Raw genomic sequence first — 19,390 nt, forward strand, 5'->3', positions numbered from 1 at the left:
ACTGACAATCATCAGTGATCGGAGATTTATTTGTGCATTGACAGTGGCAGGTCAAGGTTTTCATAGGGCATTGACAATAAGTGCATGTTTATCAGGGATTTGTTTGGTCATTGACAATAAATGCAAGATGATCGGGGATTTGCTAGGTCATTGACAATAAATGCAAACTGATCGAGGATTTGCTAGGTCATTAACAATGCTTGAAGCATGAATATAACCTGTTCATTTAGCACTACAAGACTTTCCACTCATTTTCAACAACTTCACCAACCATAAGACAACAATAACTTTTAGAACCTTAAGCACTTTCTTCAACCAGCATTCAACTCACCAAAATAAGAACATATCCTGCCTGATCGGACTTTAAAGGGGGCATTGACAATGCCTTCAAACTTCTTGATGATCTACCTTAATCCTTCCTTCATCATACTTGATACGTTGAATTGATCTTTCCTTCACCACTAATATAATCATTGACTCAAATATCTTCTTCTATCCTTGGGAGGAGATTTCACCAAGCACTGACAATCATTCTAGGAGATCATGGTTTTGAGAGGGCACTGATTGTGAGAGGTCGGGCTTTTGATAGGGCACTTGACTGAGAGAGGTCGGGCTTTTAGGGGGTCACTAACTATGACCAAAAGATGTTAGCCTTGCTTACTCAATCACCTTAATCTCATCAAACATCAAGCATTTACCCTTAGAAATGTCTCTCTCACTAAGCAAAAGGGGTTCCTCATCTAGATCAAACTTTCGGGGGGTTCACTGACTATGCAAGAAGGAGATCGGACTTTTCATACCCTATTGACTAAATGAGGTCGGACTATTGAGGGGGCAATGATTGTGAGTTAAGGCAAGGCGGGGTTTTGGGGGGTCACTGACAGTGATTCAACTTTGCTCAAATTTATGAGTAGTAGCACTCACCTCACCAACTCAAAGGGTCCCTTATCATCATCAAAGCTTTTCATGTGGTTTAAGCATTCATTTTGCATATATCATCTCAATTCTCATGATTGATCTACACACTTGCACTCATTGTTTCCATTTCTAATGACGATGATCAAATGAAATGATCATCATATCGTTCATTGCCAAGCCCTGAGAGCTAACTAACTCAGCTACACTACAAAGAGAGAGAGTGAACCTTATCACTTCCTAGGCACCTAAGACACTACACACCCTCAACTGAAAAAGTTAATAGCTAACGACACTACAACTAACCTAGAAAGCAGAAAAAAGTGAGGGGTCCTGTTGTGACCATTTCACACATCGCCCCATTAAAATGGGGACCCCCTCTTTTGCTCGGTTTTGCTTGTTCTTCTCTCTCCTTTTAGGGTTTTGAGTAAGTGAGTGAGTCGTCTGGACTAGGGTTAAGCCTTAGGGTTTCCTTTTTGATGTTTTCAAACCGGAGTCCAGTCAAATTTTGAAGGATTATTAAGCCTCCTCCCGAAGGTTGCAATTTTGAAATAGGATGAGTCTGTCAAGATGTCAGATGAGTCTATCTAGGTCCAGTCGGAATTTTGAAAGCAAGTCCAAATTTTACCTAAGTGCTAATGATGGAATTATGAAATTTTGTCCGATTGAATTTTTGACCAAATTTTGGATGTTTTGATAATTGACCCCTGGCCTTGGAGATAACCTAATTATGCCTTGTGAAGTGACTGAAAGCCTAAATTCTTGATATTTTGGCCTATAGGGGCAAAATCGCTCCTGTCCCTCTCTCAGGGACCAGGGCGAAATTGGTATTTTATGCATCTTGGTTATTGACTCGTTTCATTTGTCTTGTGCAGGGTCGCCAGGAGATGCAATCGAACATGAATTGAAGATTTTGAAGATTTTTTGAGACTCAAAGTGACAGTTTTTTTAGATTTTAAGGCCAAATCGCTCCTGTCCCTCTCCCAGGGACCAGGGCGAAATGGCTTACTTTGACCATTTTCGGCCTCATTTTGATCGAACTGAAGCATCAGGGACGAAATAAGAGATGAAATCAACAAGATGAAGCACCCAGACTTAGTCGTTTGCAATGAAAAGTTGAACTTTTGACCTTAAGGACAAAAATCGCTCCTGTCCCTCACTGAAGGACCGGAGCTTGTTTCTCAAAGTTGCACTGTCCTTGCAGAACCAAGACAATTTTTGGATTGGAAGAGATCAAGGAGGGCATGTTTTGTCCATTGAATATAATTTGAAGTAATTCGCAAACAAGGAAATATGCTAAGATGACAAAATCGCTCTTGTCCCTCACTGAAGGACCGGAGCTTGAACTCCAAGTTTGCCTTATCCTTGCAAGATTTTAAATGATTTCGCGATTTGAGGAGATCGAGGAAGGTACGTTTTACTCGTTGAATATAATTTGAATGGACCACGAAGGAGAAAATCTACCCAAGAAGTCAAGTTCGCTCCTGTCCCTTTGTCAGGGACCAAGGCGATTTTCAAAGATAGCTCCTGTCCCTCTCCCAGGGACCAGAGCGATTTTCTCAAAGGACAAGTTTTGGACCAAGGAAAAGCGAATTTCAAGCTTGAGATGAAGGAAAGGCGACCCAACCAATCCGTCAAAGATGATTTTGAAAGTTGGCGAAACACAAGTGAGCTTATAAATGCAAAATCGCTCCTGTCCCTCTCCCAGGGACCAGGGCGAAATATGCATTATCTAGCATTCCCTTCCGAATTTGGTTGAGTCCAGGCCAAGGCACATGATGGTAAAGATGTTTGGAATGCCTCAAAGAAGAACGAAGTTGTAAATAACCCGAGAACTTGATGGAATTGCCCAAGGCGCTCCTGTCCCTCTCCCAGGGACCAGAGCGAAATCCTCAAATTTGCCTTATTGCCTAGTATTTTGGAGTACTACTATCGTTTGCAAGACTCAAGAAGGAATAAGAAACAACGTTTTTCGCTTTGAAGGCAATTGGAAGTTGATATGATCAAGGGTTCGCACAAAGAACAAAATGGCGCTCTTGTCCTTCAGTCAAGGACCAAAGCGATTTGAATAGAGTCAACTGTTCCCTTCAAAAACTACGTCAAGGCAAGGTCATGCAAGATCCCAAATATCTTTAGGAAGATGATGAACAAGGAGTTAACATCAAAAGTCGACAATTTTGAGCTCAAATGCAAAATTCGCTCCTGTCCTTCAGTCAAGGACCAGGGAGAATATCCTTAGAAGGGCTCATTTGGTGTTGGGGAGACAAGTTTGGCATGCGTAGAGCAAACAAGGGTCATCAATTTCCCTCACAACTCGATTTGGCAATTTGGAAAGTGAAGACCAAAGGCAAGAAGTAAAGTTCGCTCCTGTCCCTCTCCCAGGGACCAGGGCGAAAATCTCCAGAATATCAAGTTTACTTTACAAAGGACGAGTTTAGCATGCGTAAAACAAACAAAGATGATCATTGCCTACCTCGCAAGTTGATTTGACGATTTAAAAAACAAGGATCAAGGATAAAAGACAAGTTCGCTCCTGTCCCTCTCCCAGGGACCAGGGCGAAAATGGTTCTAAGAGGCATTCATTCCAAAAATTGAATAGATCAAACTCCAAGTTACGAATGAAGATCCCAGTTTGGACGTAAAGGAAGTAACTTTGAACGTGAAAATCGATCCAAAATGCATGGGCGCTCCTGTCCCTCTCCCAGGGACCAGAGCGATATTGATGGATGTCCCTTATTCCTCCCATGCTCAGGCGCCAATATTTTCGAATCGCATTACAATGCCAAATTCGCTAAAGACTCGAAATATTTAATTAAATTAGCATTTAAAAATAACGCATAAGGCATTTAATAATTGATTTAGCCTTTTAAAAAATCAAAATTATTAATTACAAAGGCATTTAAATTAATTAATTATTAAATTAAATAAAAAGGGAGAGAGCTTGGGTTCTATTTTAAGGTTTTTTACAAAGGTCGGCCTCCTTTTTATTTAAATTTTGTTTATTATTTGTCTTATTTCCAAAAGTCGGCCTATGGGGATTCCAATGCATGAGCGCCTATATAAGAGGGGTATTTTGAAGTATTTTAAATCATCGTTTAATCATTTTGGAGAAGAACAAGGAGAAGTGCGAAATCTCATCAAGAAGAGTGCGAATTTTGTTGGAAGTGGAGCGAATTCTCCCTCAAAGCGTTGAGGACCCCAAGGGTGGTGAAGTTAATAAAGAAGACGCATTTTGCTAGAGGAAGCTCACGTTGAAGACTTCGATCCACATTTTGGCCTAGCGAACTTCCTTAATTTTGCATCTTCTTTTTTTTAGAGCTAGTCCTCAAGGAAAGGTATGGCAAGATCTCCCTTGTCCAAATTTTGAATTTTAAATCGTCCTAGTCTCAATCTTGAATTTTGAATTTTGAAATTTTGAATTTCCAGTAGCTCAATCGTATTTAGGAAATGATAACTCAAAGACTTATCATGAAGTTTCCTAAATTTAAACTTTAATCTAATCTATACTTCTACATTGCAAAATCTATTACTCATTATGAAATGTTGTGTAGGTGTCACGATGGCGACCCCGAAGGCAGGAGCATCCACCAATCGTCCAGCCCTCATGAAGGAAGATCAAAAGAATGAAGAATTGGAGACCAAGATCGTGTCGAAGTGGAGCAACATTGGAGATACCAACTTGGGAAACTTCAGTACAAAGAAGTTTCGAGAGGTCCCTTACATTGGCAAGCCATCACCTGTCGCAAGAAGAATAATTGAAAGTGGCATTATTAAGGCGGCCGGCTTCCCTCCAGCAATCCAGTGCCATGAGTTGATGATCGAGTGTGCCCGCCATTACGACCCACAGTCAAGATCGATCGTGTCCAAGGAGGGAAACACTTTGGCTTACCTTTCAGAGGAGGCTATAAGTGAGGCTTTCCATCTTCTGGAGCACAGAGATATGATCTACAAAAGCCTAGAAGAAGCCAAGTCCATGTACGAAGATGATCCAGACACTTGCCTAAGCATCATCAATAAGAACTGGTTACTCAAGAGTCGTCCTCGCCTGAGCAAGATTCCAAACACACCACATAGGATCGACTTCCAGGAGGAGTACAGAGATTTGATAACACTACTCAACCGAGTCACAGGGGCTCCTCAAGCCTTCTATTTTGAGAAGTGGATGTTCTACTTCATCCAAGTGATAGTTCAGGGAAAAGGAACAATTCATTGGGCTAGAATGATTAGCCATTGCTTGGATGTACAGTTAAGGAGACTGAAGGCTACCAAGTCCTTCCACATGAGTTCATACATCATATATGCCTTGATCAGGAGCTTTGAATATGCAGGACTACCTCACAGAGGAGTGATTGGAAGAGGGCCCGGGGAGGTCAGAGTTTGTGATTCCTATGTTCACTTGCATCATCCACCAGGAAGTGACTACAAGTTAGTCAATGATACCTTCACAATGAACATCACTAGGACATTGCAAGGTGGGATTCACAATCGGCTATCTCAAGATGCGCAAGAGCTTGTAAAGAGGTACGGTGCTTGGTTCATCCAATTTCAGAAATTTACATATATTAGAGTTCATGGTTGTCCTTCACCTCCATACATGTTGCCGAGATATCCGACAGACAGAATAGTGTTACTTGAGGTAACTAGGCAATTGGCAGCTTATGCGAAGGCATTCAGACACAGGCATGGAAATGGAGTTCCTGTGCCTATCATATTAGGGAATTCAGTTGAGGTATGTCCTAATGCTCTAGCCATGGATGATGCAGAAAAGGAGTTAGCTTTATATTCATTTTCATTCTTTGCCTTGAGAGAGAGTTTTGATCCTTATGGGTATATAGAGGAGACAGTCGGAAGAAAATACAAGCATGAGTTTCAGATAGAGGACTTTGTGATCAATCTCTCAGATGATCTTGAAGTAAAAAGAAAGATGCATTCCAAATTGCCTTTAGACTTCATCAGAAAATGCAAAATTTACAGAGTGGCCGACCAAGCTCAAGACAGTGGCAGACATCTCCAATCATCTTATGACCGAGAAAGCAAAGCAGTGAGGCTAGATTGGAACGAACCCGAGATTTTGGATCTAGATGCTTTGATGGCTCCAGTTTTGTCTTGTACTCGCAGATGGGTTGATGTGCAACATCAAAAGTTGAGAGAGTAGGGCATATCTATGACTTTTACTTTGGAGGAAAGACCAGCAGAAGGAGGAGCAAGTGTAAGTGAAGGTAATCCAAATTTCAGAAGCACGAGCGAAGGCAACCTTCGAAGCGCAAGTGAAGGCAATCCTCATCCTAGAGGCTCGAAGAGGAAAGAGAGACCTAAGAAAAGAGAATCCTCCAAGAAGAAGCAAGAGGCCAATCGAGACCGTTCATCCGGCACATCTTCTCGACAAGAGAAGAGGACACTTGAAATGGAGGAGTCTATGGAATCAATGGTACAGAACGATAAACAGGAAGAAGGACAGGCACCTCAACGTTCATCAAGTCGATCTCTCCAAGTTAATGAGTTACATGAAGACAAGGATGGTGACGAAGTGACATCCCCTCTCCGAGTAGAAGAAACATTGCCTAACGAGATACAAGTTAGAGAAACAAGATCTGCCATTCCAGATTGGTTAAAGGAGAGACTAACAAGGGTGATTGTGATTGAGGACGAGGATAATGTGATTGATTTAGAAAGCCTTGTTGGAAATTCTCAGGAAGTGACAGAAAAGAGGAAGGCTACTAAGATGTCCAAGATGATCAGAGATGAGACAGGATCCAGGAAATTGCAAATAGCTACACCAGCAGTGGACAAGTATGAAGGTGAGATCCTCGCAGAGGAATATGATGTAGAGACATTTGAGCTTGGTCCACTCACAGCCGAACAAACACTGGATGAGGCAACCGATTCGTTTGAAGCGCTAAAAGACAAGCTTAGGGAAGAAATGGAGAAAAATAGAAAGCTTGAGAGAGAGAGAGGTGCATGGAGAGGCTACTTTAGCCATCTCAATCAGCCTTTGGGACGTCAGGATCCAGCAGTATCTCCTATGCAGGCGCTTCCCATTGAATCAGTTGGTGAGGCAGAGAGAGTTAGGAGTTTGGTCCAGCTTATGAGTTCTTGGATTGACAAATCCCATACAGTTGCTATTGAATTTGCAACAAGGATGATGCAGACCATTCACCGAGCTATCCAGGTTCTTGAGATCATCCACAACTTAATGATAACAGTGGCCGCTTTTGCTCATACTAAGGATGTTATCATTCCTGTCCTGCAAGTAATCAGACAAACATCAAGGAAGGTCCTAGCACAAGAAAAGATAATGGATGGAGGACCTCATAGTTTACTTCAGTGGTCAACTTTACTCCAGATTAAGGAAGTTCTCTTCGAGGACATCAGTACCAAATGCAATCATGTTGAGGAGGTCATCCACCCGATCCAGGACAGAGTGTTTGAGGTATTATGTACTATTCTTGGCAGGAGGATCAAAGTTGAGACAGATGTGGATTTACAAGAATTAGAAGAAAGAGTCAAGGTCATCTTTTGCAAAGATAAGAATGTTATTACAGATGAGCAACGGGATCAGATGTTTGCTACCATGCTCCTGATTGAGAAGATCAAAGAACTTGAACCTGAATGGGACACTGCTCTTCTCAAGGCTTTCGATCAGGTCATCCACTTAGAGGAGCGAATGAGGAATCTTCCCGAGATTCCAATTGCTGAGATTGAAGGAATCGTGTCCAGATTCATTGCATATGCTAAAAAGGAGCATTGGAAAGGGAATAAGATTCTAGAAGAAAGGTTGTTATAGATGACGTGGCACCTTAATTGTCATTGGTCTATGTCTCCTAGATTTTTGTGCCAAATTTAATATTTGGCTATGCATTTAATATTGTTCAATAAAAAGGGGACTATTTGTAATAAACCCTAATTAGGGTTTAGGTGTCATAATCTTGGCCATTGATCTTCTTTTGATCTGGACCATTCATTGTAATTGAGGATGCTATATATACCCTCACTCCTTTTCATTTTGTCATTAGATATTAGAAATTAAAAAAAGAGAGAGCAAGTTACTTTGTAGCAAGATTGAGCTTTGAAGAAGGGATTTCAAACAATTGTTGTTTATGATGGCTTTGAGATCAATAAAATATTGAAGTTATGGTGTTTTATTGCAATTCTTGTGGTTATCTTCATGGTTGTTTACTTTCTTGAATCATTCTCAGTCAAAGTAGTATTTAAGTTTGAAGGACTAAGTGTTGGGCTTGATCTTTGGTGAGATTCACTTTCCAAACCACTAGCTTCTTGCTGATTGTAGGAACGCCTTGCGTGGTCAACTGGAGAAACTTGAATCACCTAAACCTTCAATCGTCATTGAACTTTGGATATGTGCCTTTGTGGTAGTGTCTATGATCCTTGATGAATTGAAAGATCATTTGTTACCTTAGAAGATCGCATCAATTTCAGTTTAGTTGTTATTTTATGGCAATATTGAAGTTGGTAGAATCTTACCAAGTCCTGTCCACATTGAGTCATTCTTAGGATTAGATTAGAATTTATCTCTTGCAAACCTTACCCTTTTGATCTTTTTTGGAGTTCATTAGTACTAAGAAATCTTGTTCCTGCAATTCGGTTACGTATGGCCCCTTGATGAAACAACAATCACAACGACCACTGGTGCTTATCCACACGTAGAGACCCTACATAAAAGAACATTGGAGTCACCCTGATTGATCCTTTTTTGCGACATCTTCAGCAATCAGAAACTTTATTCAAGAGAGGATAAGGTACCCTTGGGTATTTTATTCTGTGTATGATTGTGTACAAAATACGCGTCAACAGGTCCCCATTTGCAAAGGGGCGATGTGTGAAAACGTCACAACAATACCTAGTACAATGTGTACACAATATAAACATAACAAGTATCTATTATAGTGGATACATGTTACATTTAAATACAAAAAGACTCCCCCACACACATTTGCTTGGGTTATAGGCTTACAAATCCAACCCTAAGCCTTGAATCTACAAGTACAATGTTATGGTAGCATCTACTAGTAAAAGTAATTGCAACAATGTGGTAACAATCTTATATGTTATTCTGACAAAATTAAAACTATAAATGAAAATGTCTAGTTTTCAACTATATTAATTTTTTTCTACAATACAAAAATATAATAATATATATAAGTTTAATATCAAATGCATTTTTCTATATATCTCTTAATGTTTAACTACAATGTCTCATAAACTTAAAAGGACATATGCTAATATTTTTTAATAATTTTTAACTTTTTTATTTTTTTTTAAATCATATGATATGTGATCGATCTAAATAAAAAAAATGTTACGATTATTTTAAGTCATTATGTGGGTTGCAAATGAGGACTTTTAAATTTGCACCTTAATCCTAATAAAAAATTAATTAAAAAACATATTTCTTTAAAAATTACCAAATAAATACAAACCAAACATCAACATCATGTGCACCTATCCACAAAAGGATTTTGAATAAATATATTCATTTACTACTTTTTTTTGGGTCATAAATGTGCATGTTTTGTCTTCGAAGATGCTTTTTTGAAAAGATCCCTTAATCTGAGTTCTTCACTTAGCCAACTTTTATCATTTGGGTATTAGAAAAAGTTACAAATTTGAAAACTAGAAACAAAATTCTGCATTTCATATTTTTACACTATGTTGATATTTTATCTAGAAGTGCTTCAAATATTTACCCCGATTTTAATAAAATTTAATTTTAAAGAAAAAAAGTGGTCCAAGCTTGTTTTATCTACCAAAAATGCTAGTCCACAATTTTTTCATTAAACGCCTTAGAGAAAAAATTTCAAAAACTCGTGTGTTTCATGGCACCAATATCTAGAACCCAAGCATCATACCATATTTGCTACATTGAGGCACTATTAGCATCAATTGATATGGAAAAAGCACAATTAGATTTCAAGGTATCATAACGGTAATAGCTAGCAAATTGAGTTGAATTTGAATCATGAGCTTTCCTTTTTCTTGTATCCACCTCCTTTTGTTTTTGATATGCCTCCATATTTTTCCATGTCGTTTTACATTCATGACCCTCATGACTCCCTTTTCTACCACATCTTTTGTAAAACACATTTTTTCTCACACTTTTGCCTTGTCCTCTATTGCACCCTCAATCTCTACCTTTTTGTGATTCTCCTCCAAAAAAGTATCACCCAAGCGATAAGTTATCTTCCTTTTCAGTTGACATAGCAAATGTTTTCTCCCTGATTCTCAATTTCACTTTCAAAAGCTTTTTCTCTTTCAGCCAACTTATCAACAAACTGATCAAAAGTGAGTGACTTCAATTGATTGATTGCTTGCAATGACTCCAAATAGATTGAAAATGTAGAAAGAAGAGCTTTATTGGAGTTATTGCAAGCAATCAATCAATTGAAGTCACTTACTTTTGATCAGTTTGTTGATAAATTCGCTGAAAGAGAAAAAGCTTTTGGAAGAGAAATTGAGAATCGGGGAGAAAACATTTGCTATGTCAACCAAAAAGCAAGACAACTTATTCCTTGGGTGATACTTTTTTGAAGAAGAAGAATCACAAAAAGGTTTGTGTGTGTATATATGATTACCCAAATTTCAAAAGCCAGACTCATTACATCACCATTTTTCAATTCAAGACTAGACAATTTCAACTACAATTGTATGAATTCTGGTTCTCGATGGGAAACATACAAATCCTTCAATATTTTAATTGCCTCTACCATTAATCATTGAAAATAAGTGTATTTCAACTTGTCTGGACCATTCTAACCAAGTATTTTTCCAATTAAAATTGCACCATGGATGCTATCAAATGCATTATTACTATTCTTTGATACAACCTTTACAAATGAAATAGTGCAAATTTATCAGAGATGACTATTCAACTTCCATCTCTTTCAAAAGTTCGATTCAACTTTTTCTATTTTTGGAATTGGTGGGAGGAAAACTGAAATTTGAAACACGAAGGAAAAATTCCAAGAAAATGAAGAAAATGCACCTTCAAGGATTCAATTACTTGGCTGGACTAAAATTTCTTCAAACACTGCAACTTTTCTGATTACCATTTCCACAGCTAGGTACAGACTTATTTGCACATTCCAAGCATCTCTTCTATGCTTCTATGATTTTTAGTTAAGGCATATTGTTGACGTGGTTGCTGGTGACCTACTCAAAAATAGGCCGAATCATCACCCTTTACTTCTCCTCCAATCAGCAACAGAAATTATTGTTTGCAGTTAGCCCTCTTCTTCCCCCTTTGACGTTTCTGTTCACACAAAAGAAACGAGCATACACACGGCAATCACAAAATTCAATTTAATGAATATGGGGATAAGGGTTTGTTGACGTGTATTTTGTACACAATCATACACAGAATAAAATACCTAAAGGCATCTTATCCTCTCTTGAGAAAATAGTCTCTAACTGCTGAAGATTCGCGTAAAGGATCAGTTAGGTAGACTCCAAGGTTCTTTGATGTAGGGTCTCTACGTGTGGACAAGCTCCAGTGGTATGATGTGATTTGCTGGAATCACAAGGGGACTTACATTGAACTTCCGATCTGCTTTGCTGGACACAGGCTCTTACTAACTTAGATTAAAAAAATGGAAAAAGGATAAGGGCGAAGAGAGGATCTAATCCTAATACTAAGAATGTAGGAGCAATGATTGATTTTTGATGAAACTCTAACTAGGTCTTGTTTTGACATCAATGGAACATCTACACAAGGCTAGTGCGATCTTCTAGGGAAGCTTTATGATATTCAAATCATCACCGCAGGCATAGATACCATCCAAGTTGATGCATATCAATGAAGAGGCGACAAATTGAAATTGAGCTTAAGCTGAACGATTCCAGTCGACTACACAAGGCAAGTTTGCAATCAACAAACTGCTAGTAGTATGGATGTACGAATTCCACCATCAATCAATCACATTTCCTCCATTCATCTAATCATCTACCATCTAAGATTGAAGACTCAACAAGAAACCATGCAAATTGCAAGAAAAACGACATATTTCACCATTACTTCAATGAAAATGGAGTTTGTTTACAATCAATGGCAACAATTTCTTGCCTTGTCCTCCTATTCTACTCTAATTGCTATTCTATCAATTTCTAAATACTCTCTACCTACTAAATGCCTTCAACTATTTACAACTCTGTCTAATCATCCTTTACAAATGAAATGTTTGGGCTTATATAGTGCCCACAATACAATTTGATGGCTTAGATCAATTCAAGATCAATGGCCAAGATTTTACAATGAAAACCCTAATTAGGGTTTGTTACAACCATTACATAACATTTAATGTTTGACCAATGATAAAATTGTATTGCTTGGACACATGTCCCTTTTAGAAAAATCGACCAATGGATAGTCGGGGTAGGTACATCGGAGTTTGTGCCACCTTCCATGAGTTAAGTACATTGAATCTGGACATGCTGAGATGGACTTCACTGATTGGAGAAATGATGACTAGGACGCCACCTCATTTGACACTTGGAACTTGGTAGATATTCAACTTGATGTTGTTGAGAAGCTTGCTTTAATTAATTCATCTGGAACTATTTTGCTTCTTCAACGAGCCCTTGTTCTAACTCCTTGCGTCCTTGATGTGCAGGAAGATGATGTACCTCGCCTTGGAACGCTGGATTGAAAGAGGTCGCCCATGTCCTGGCTAAGACCGTCCCGGCGAAGACCGTCCTGGCGAAGACCGTCCTGGATCCGGCTTGATTTTCCTTGAAGAGACCTCCATTTGATGCCTACACAACATTTCAAAATTAGTACCATGATTTTGCAATACATAACATAAATTAGAGAGCAATTTTTTAGGAAACTTAATGATAAGTCCTTTATTAATCATTTCCTAAAAAATGATTGAGCTAAGGCAAAACAAAATTCCAAAATTCAAAATTAAGGCAATGACAATCAAAATTCGAAATTAAAACAAGAGATCTTGCCATACCTTACTTGAGAGCTTAACTCTAAAATGCAAAATGAATAAAATCGCCTAGGCAAAATTTGAAATAAGATGGTTTTGATGTGATCTTCAAAAGAACGTTCTTCTTATCAACTTCGCCACCCTTCAAGTCTTGGACGTGATCTCCTCTTCAAGTTAGCAATTTCGCCATCTTTGATATGTCTTTGACGTCCTAGGCAACTTCGCTCAAATGGAAACTTCAAGTTCGCACCACCTTGCTTTGAAATAAAATTCGCCTCTTTGAATACAACTTCGCACTTCTCCCTTTGATCGCATTTGAATGATAAAAAGGTGATGTAAAAATGAAATCTTTCACCCTCCCTTTATAGCGCTCACACCTTAATTACTACTAGGCCGACTTTGTAATTAAAAGCGAATTTAAAATAAAGTAAAAGGCCGACTTTTGGTAAAATAAACAAATAAATATCAAGCGCTCCACTCAATTTTTATTAAAAAACTTAATTAATTATTTGCCAACGTTTTTTAATTTGTAAAATTTCGATTTTTAATAAAGGCAAAATAATTAATAAATGATCAATGCTATATTAAATGCTAATTTAATAGGATTTTCAAAATTTATCGATTTTGGCATTTAAGGAAAATTTGAAATGTTTATTTGGCGCCAAAAATATGAAAATGAAGTGGACGTACCTCATCACTTTGGTCCCTTGGAGAGGGACAGGAGCGATTTTGCTCTTATGGGCCTCATTTCACTTCATCACCTTCGAAAATTATATTCAACGGATTCGCAATGCCTCCTTTCATTCAATCATGCCTTGAGATCGGTTGAAATTTGGTGAGAAAATCATCTACAACAAAAATCGCTCTGGTCCCTTCTTGAGGGACAGGAGCGAACTTAAGCATTTTGGTCCTTTGTTGACGTTTGATAATCTTCAATTTGTCTTCAACGGGTTCGATTGACCTCCTTTCTTGCCTTCGAACATAAAATTTGCTTGGTCTTTGTTCAGGACGTACCTTATGAAGAACTTCGCTCTGGTCCTTCAGTGAGGGACAGGAGCGAATTTGACCCTCTAGGCAAAACTTCATCATTTCATTGTTTTTGATCAAGTCTGGATGTTCTATCATGCTCATTTCGTCCTTCACCATGCCTTTGATGTCTCGATTCATCCAAACAAGGTCAGGAATGGCTCAAGTAAGCATTTTCGCTCTGGACCCTTGGTGAGGGACACGAGCGATTCGCCTTGGTCCCTTGGAGAGGGACAGGAGCGCATTTCGCTCTGGACCCTTGGAGAAGGACACGAGCGGAATTTGAATTTTCACACTCTCGATCAGGACAATTTTAATGGAATATAACATTTAAGTATAAGTATAGAAGGAAATGTCACTTATACTTTAAGTTATATTCCATATATACTTTCAGGATGTTTGAGAGTGGTTTCAGACCTCCAGGAGTTATATTGCAAAATCTAGTTTTTGGAGGTTTTTTCAGTTTCCAGACTTAGTCAAATTTCAGGGTCAGGACATTCCAGACTTAGCCAAATTTCAGGATCAGGACCTCACTCAAGCCGGACTTGCTTATCCATGTGATCTCCCCGACAGCACTTCAAGTTATATTCATTTGATAAAATGTACCTCTTTGGACCTTTTCACATCGTCAAGACGTTAAAATCCTGCAAGGACAAAGCAATATTTGATTTTAAGCTCCGGTCCTTCACTGAGGGACAGGAGCGATTTTGCTCCTGGAGGCATTTCTGTGCTCATGAAAATCTTCAATTTATATTCAATGGAAAGATCTCGCCTTTCTCCATCACTTCCAATTCGTAATTCATCTTGACCCTGCAGGAATAGTAAGATATTTGAAAACGAGCTCCCGTCCTTCACTGAGGGACAGGAGCGATTTTGCTCCTACAGGCCAAAATAACATGATTTTACACATTTAATCACTTCACAAGGCAAAAACAAATCATTTCCAATGCCCAGGATCAAATATCAAAAAAGTCAAAATTTGGTCAAAAATATTCAATTGGACAAAAATTCACATTTCATCTTCAACACTTAGACAAATTTAAGCTCTGCATCAACATTCCAATTGAAAATTAGACCATTCTGGCAAATTCATTGCATTCAAAATTTGCATTCTAGAAAAGGAAATTCAAAAAGCTCCCAAAACTGACTGGATTTTGGTCCGAAAAGACGGTAATTAGAACCCTAAGGCTTGACCCTAAATCCAGACAACTAACAAACTAACAAAACCCTAGAAAAAGCAAAGCGAAAACGAGCAAAACGAGCAAAAAACATGGGTCCCCATTTGCAATGGGGCGATGTGTGAAAACGTCACAACAGGGTTTCAAATAATAAAATTTGAAGGGTGAAAAAAATAAAAGTTTGCCATATCTCTAATACCAACCTTAGGCTAGGAAATGGACTACGAATGACATTGAAAATACAAAGTGAAACCCAAATCTCATTAGCTTCAAATAATGTTACATAGTACATATTTATCAACATGAAATGACTGTTCAGCTCATCTTCAAGATGACTGTTCAACCTCTACTATATTTAAGTTAATAAGAATATAATATATTATTACTGCATTCATTACCTACACTTAAGATTATTTACAAAATATTAACAATGAGAACCTATGGAAATAATATCAAATATCTAATTAGCACAAGTAGAATATAAGACTGCATCTGGCATATTGCTTTTGTGCAAAATCCATCTTGTGATTGCCTCTCTTGTGCAGCAAAAAGATTGAGCTCTCTCTATCACCCTAAGTTGCCAAACTGGCACATATACAGGCCGATTCCAGGTACGAAACATCGTGGAATCAGATACTAGTTCAAAGCTCCTACGGATTTGACCAGGGTTCGAATTTTCACCATTTGAAACGTTCCCAACTTTCCTGTGGTGAATCCGGTTGACTCTGGCAACGACATGGCGATTTATGAATGAATCCTAGGCGTTTTGAATTCTACTTGTGCAAGATTCATCTAGCATATTGCTTTTGTGCAAGATTCATCTTGTGATTGCCTATTTTCTGCAGCAAAAGGATTGGACTCTCTCTATCACCTATTACTTCAGCTTCATTTCCCTATGTTATGCATTATGTAAACAACCCTGTAAGTTTACCACAAATCGCACAAAACTATCCTGTGCTGAAGCAATTCAGACGGATTGAGATTTTTGAAAATGGGGAAAAACAACCTTATAGACCAGCTAAAAGGGAAAAAAAGAGAGAGAAAATAGCCATTATGTGAAAATTCAGTTTGCCTGCAAACAAAGCTAAACTAGGTAAATAGTGAGTGGAATGTCTAGTTATGGTGCCATTCATAAGGAATTGGGGCCGAAGTAATTGCTGGAACCCAGAGATCAGGTTAATTAGGGAGTCTGATTCACCAAGATTGAGTACTCTTATGTCTACATATTGTGCAACAGAAAATCCATAAAGGGCCACGGCCAACCTCCATTGGAACTCAAGTGATGTTTGTTAGGGAGTGTGATTCCACTATAATTGAGTGCAATCTCCGCATAACCAAGATTGCTTGGCCAATGGTAAACCGGAGGGTATATATTACTGCCAATCTTTGAGCTTGGTTGTCTTAAACAAGATCACGGCAATCACCAAGTCACCAAGATCGCTGCCCCCAAGTCCCCAAGTTCATTGAAAAATGGTAACCAGTGTTTAAACACCATTGCTTGCCAAATGTTACCAGTGTAACAAACTTGGGTGTAGTAAACGAAATGTTAGCATTTCAACCATGCACCTTGAACAGCTGAAAATTGTCATATAAGAAACCTAAACATTTCAAGACCAGTACAAAAAACTTATGCATGCTAGGATTCCCAAACAAAAAGGGGCCTCATTTCTTTTTTGCTAATGATTCTATTCAAAACTGTAAGATGGCGCTTTCTTAATGACTTGTATTATATCAGGATGAAAGAAGAAACAAAGAAGACTAGGATTTCTGGTATTCCAGAATCCAAAGCCTCAAACAGCACTATCATACACTCCCGGGAATGTTTATGAATTGAAGGCACACACAATTATTCTCAGTTCCCAGGTTGACCAAAATAAGTCAGATGGAAACCATAGAGATCGGTAGTTTATTAGAGATGTAGAACTAAACTGCATTTCTGTAAGAAAGAACCAAAAAAGCAGTGGAGGTTTGTACCCACATAAAGCATTAAACCCCTATTACTCTTAGCTGTACAATTGTGACTTGACTAATTAGCAAATTTAGTTAATACAAATAGTGTACTGCAAACCCATTAGGTGATTAGGATCATATATTCTTCCATTTGGCACTTAAGCATAAGCACACTAGCCTCGAGCAAACATTTTTTGTTTGATTGATAAACACAAGGATAAACGAAATAATATATCAACATATTCCCATCATGAGAAGAAGTAGCAAAAACCCCGGCCACTAAACATTCAAAGCCACGTACCTACAGTATCATAACCAAAGCCCACAAAAAAAAGGCCAACATGGGCACCCCAGCTTTAGTGTTTACTAGAAACCCAAGTAGTTATTCCATCGATTTGGCTGTACACAGATATAGTTCTTGGGTAAATACCTAATCTTCTAAACTGAGTGCAAGGCATGAATCCATGGGACTGGAATCCATAACCAGACAGTTATCAAAACTAACATTACACGCAACAAGAACAAATAAAACATGCATTTGCACAAGTTCTTAGCGTATACACTGAAATGGTAAGAAAGAAAAAATGCTACCTGCTTGAATGTTGATAGTTGTTTTTTTAAGGTTAACCACGGTCTCCTGGAAGTTCTTGAATTCACTTCAGAGTTCTGTAAAATATCATTTGAATGGCAAAACTGAATGGCCTTTAAATAAGGCAAAAGCATATTCGAAATTTTGAAAATGAGGAGAAATTTGCCTAACTATAAGTGCTTTGTGTTGTCAAATAGAAGGTTTTAAAAATTCATCAGGTTATAGTTTTTTAGGCTCTCTCATTTATTTAGTTAATGTAGGTAATAGGGCAGAAGGTATACTCTTGTAATTTGAAAATGATAGAGGAATGATTAGTTTTGTTCAATAGAAAGTTTCTAATATTCATTAGGTCAATATTTGTCTTGTAATAGAATTAATGAATGTATTTATTATTATTAAATAAATAAAATATGATATTTTGAATTAGTCATTATTAGTCTATTGGTAAATGGTAAGTGTAGATATATGATTTAGAAATAGAAATAGTCAAATATGATTTGAATTATAATTGTAACTTCAATTTTTATACATTGTAGATTAAAATTAAATGTATTGTAATTTGATTTTTAAAAATGAGATTGTATTACAAATAGTACGATATATTGTAATAGTATCTAATTATATTTTACTTATAAGTGATTATAAGTAATAGAATATTGAGATACATGAAAATAACCATAACAAAACTAAAATAAATAATTTTAATATTATAATAACTAAAATATTGTTATTTTGAATATGATATTTTTTAAGTTGATGTTAAGTTAGGCTTAAGTTAAATCTTTAGTTTATGGTTATGTTAAGATTCATTAAAGATATGGATGGATTTAAGATTAGATTAAAAGTAGTGTCATATAGATAAACATTAAGATTTTTTATATTATTGTATTTTAATTATTATATTATTTTTTAATTAAAATATGAATTAAATCTATTTTAAAAGATAACCCTTACCTAACTAAAATAAATAATTTTAATATTATCACGCCGAGAGGTGTATTACACTCTCATAATGGGTGCACAAATATGTGATAATAAAAACTAAAACCATTTGATTTGAAGTGCATATAAATGTTGTGTACTTAAATTAAATAACTTAAACTTAATTCGGTCAATTAAATTAATAAATTAAATTAAATTAAACAGCTAAAAATTAAAATGAAAACTATAACATAATAAAATTTAAGAATTGTGTAGGAATTAAAAAATTAAATACAATAACTTAAATTTAATTAAGTAACTTAAATTAAATTTAAAAATTTAAATGTAAATTTTAAGCTGATTAATTTTATTTTATTTTTCTATTGATATTTCTGATATGGCTCGCAATATGTGAAAAAAAGAAGCCAAGAGCTTGAGGGTATTTCATGTGTTTCAATCGTGTGATCATGCTCAAGAAGGAATATCGCTTAATGCAAACCGATTTGCAATCCTAGGTCGTCATCCTCCCTTAGTCGTTAAGGCTTCCTCTCAAAAGCAAACCAATGGATGCTCTTCTACAAAAAAACCTTGGAGGGAACAACGACCCCAGGACTTGCTTCCCGATTCTAGATTGAAAGGGCAAATTGCTAATGGATGGCAGGGGGTTAGGGGCAAGAGATCTCGATGGGCCTTTAATATGCAATCCAGGGTCAAGCAAGTTGGCAGAATGGGAAACAATATCAGTCAAAACCTTGGAGCCAGGATATGGATTAATCCAATTACCTCCAAAAACCCTTGGTTTTGCCTCAGGAGCCAACTGGATCCCTCTAGGTATGAAGAGAAACCCTGGGAGGGCCTCTGACCTC

At 37.3% G+C, this 19,390-nt stretch overlaps 1 protein-coding gene across 2 annotated transcripts in view; it reads right to left on the reverse strand.

Moving 5' to 3' along the window:
* LOC131032956 (probable phosphopantothenoylcysteine decarboxylase) overlaps positions 1-17,844 on the reverse strand; it is a 97,611-nt gene extending 79,767 nt beyond the window's left edge. The window contains exons 1-2 of one of the 2 annotated variants that reach the window (XM_057964059.2): positions 17,606-17,844; positions 10,916-11,182 (exon numbers count right to left, since the gene is read on the reverse strand). The gene's annotated coding sequence lies outside the window, so the exon portion shown is untranslated. The remainder of the gene's footprint in view (positions 1-10,915; positions 11,183-17,605) is intronic. The other variant, XM_057964060.2, reaches the window with a different exon arrangement.
* Positions 17,845-19,390: the final 1,546 nt, after the last annotated feature.

The sequence above is a fragment of the Cryptomeria japonica genome, chromosome 4, assembly GCF_030272615.1.
Source record: "Cryptomeria japonica chromosome 4, Sugi_1.0, whole genome shotgun sequence".
Taxonomy (NCBI): Eukaryota; Viridiplantae; Streptophyta; class Pinopsida; order Cupressales; family Cupressaceae; genus Cryptomeria; species Cryptomeria japonica.